Below are 2357 nucleotides of genomic sequence, written 5' to 3'. Positions count from 1 at the left end.
GCAGGCCAGCCAGGGAACCCCCTCCCCTTCTCTGCCTCCACCGTGGGCAGCCGCAACAACAACTATGAAGGGGGAGTGGGTGAGAGGGGTTGGAAATAATAATAAAAAAATACCTCACTGCAGCAGCCAGAAAGTGCCTGGAAGATTCATCCCTCTTTATTGCCTATTTCCCATCCGAGATCCACAACGTGGGCCAGTGCAGCCAACGACGACTTCGGGGAGCCACCTCAGCTTTGCGGGTGGGGCTTGCAGAAGGTGCGGGGTGAGGTCCCGTCAGAGCAGCCCCCAGCACCGGCGGCCGTAGGGGATAAGCCCCTTCCTTTGAGCAGTCTCAGTGATGCCGCTGGGGTGCTGGGAGCCCCTCTGGAGCCTGCACAGGCGCGCTCTCGGTGCCACCAGCATGGTATGGCGCAGCTCCCGGGGACGCTGCTGCTTAGCATAACACCGTAGAATCATTAAGGTTGGAAAGGACCTCTAGGATCATCAAGTCCAGCCCTCACCCCAACACTCCCACGCCTCCTACTCCATGTCCTGAACTGCCACGTCTACACATTGATTGAACACCCCAGGGGTGGTGACTCCCCCACCTCTCTGGGCAGCCTCTGCCAATGCCTCACCACTCTTTAAGTAATGAAATTTTCCCTTATCTCCAACCTAAACCTCCCCTGATGCAGCTTGGGGCCGTTTCCTCTCGTCCTGTCACTGGTGACTTGGGAGCAGAGACCAGCCCCCCCCTCACTCCAGCCCCTCTCAGGCAGCTGCAGAGAGCGAGAAGGGCTCCCCTCAGCCCCCCCTTCTCCAGGCTAAACCCCCCCAGCCCCCTCAGCCGCCCCCCAGCACACTTGTGCTCCAGACCCTGCCCCAGCCCCGCTGCCCTTCTCTGGACACGCTCCAGCCCCTCAAGGCCCTTCTTGTCCCTTGAGGGGCCCAAACCTGAGCCCAGCACTCGAGGTGGGGCCTCCCCAGGGCCGAGCACAGGGGCCCCATCCCTGCCCAGCTCCTGCTGGCCACACCAGGGCTGACACAAGCCCGGGGGCTGGTGGCCTCCTTGGCCACTTGGGCACTGCTGGCTCATGCCCAGCCGGCTGTCAGCCCGCACCCCCAGGGCCTTCTCCGCCGGGCACTTCCCAGCCCCTCTGCCCCAGGCCTGGAGCGTTGCCTGGGGTTGGTGTGACCCAAGGGCAGCACCTGGCACTCGGCCTTGTTAAACCTCACACAACTGGCCTCGGCCCATGATCCAGCCTGTCCAGGTCCCCCTGCAGAGCCTTCCTGCCCTTGGGCACATCAACACTCCCACCCAATTTGGTGTCATTTGCAAACTCACTGGTGGCACACTCAGTCCCCTCATCCAGGTCCTTGATAAAGATATTAAACAAGAGTGGCCCCAGCACTGAGCCCTGGGGAACCCCGCTTGTGACCGGCCGCCAGCTGGATTTAGCTCCCTTCACCACAACTCTCTGGGCTCGGCCAGCCAGACGGGTTTTTACCCGGCAAAGCGTCTGCCCGCCCAAGCCATGAACCGCCAGCTTCTGTAGGAGGGTGCTGTGGGAGACACTGTCAAAGGCTTTGCTAAAGTCCAGGTAGACAACGTCCACAGCCTTTCCCTCATCCCCCAGGCGGGTCCCTGGTCATAGAAGGAGCTCAGGGCGGTCAGGCAGCACCTGCCTTTCATGAAGGCGTGCTGGCTGGGCCGGATCCCCTGGCTGTGCTGCACTCACCTGGTGAGCTCACTCAAGATGAGCCGCTCATAACTTTCCCCGGTACCGAGGTCAGGCTGGCAGGCGTGTAGTTCCCTGGACCCTCCTTCCGGCCCTTCTTGTAGATGGGCATCACATCGGCAAGCCTCCAGGCGTCCGGGACCTCCCCCGTTAACCTGGGCTGCTGATAAATGATGGAGAGTGGCTTGGCCAGCTCCTCCGCCAGCTCCCTCAGTACTCTGGGCTGGACCGCACCCAGCCCCGTAGGCTTGGGAGCATCCAGGTGGAGAGCACAGGTCGTAAACTGCTTCCTCCTGGATTATGGGGGGGTTTTATCCCACTCCCTGCCCCTGCCTCCCAGCTCCAGGGGCTGGATACCCCGGGGATAACTGATCTGACTGATAAAGAATCAGGCAAAGGTGACATTTAGCACCTCAGCCTCTTCCACATCCTCAGTGGCAAGGGTCCCCCCTGCATCCAATAGAGCGTGGAGATTCTCTTTGGTTCTCTTTTTGTTGTTACTGTACTGTGAAGAAACACTTTGTTATCCCTAACAACAGTGGCCAGACTGAGTTCTAGCTGGGCTTTTGCTGCTCCTGATTTTCTCTCTGCAAGACCTAATCAGATCTCTGCACTCTTCTGGAGTTGCCACCTCGCCTT

This window comes from Phalacrocorax carbo, unplaced genomic scaffold, assembly GCF_963921805.1.
Source record: "Phalacrocorax carbo unplaced genomic scaffold, bPhaCar2.1 SCAFFOLD_239, whole genome shotgun sequence".
Taxonomy (NCBI): domain Eukaryota; kingdom Metazoa; phylum Chordata; class Aves; order Suliformes; family Phalacrocoracidae; genus Phalacrocorax; species Phalacrocorax carbo.
The sequence above is the reverse complement of the archived record's forward strand: the minus strand, read 5'-3'. Positions refer to the sequence as shown.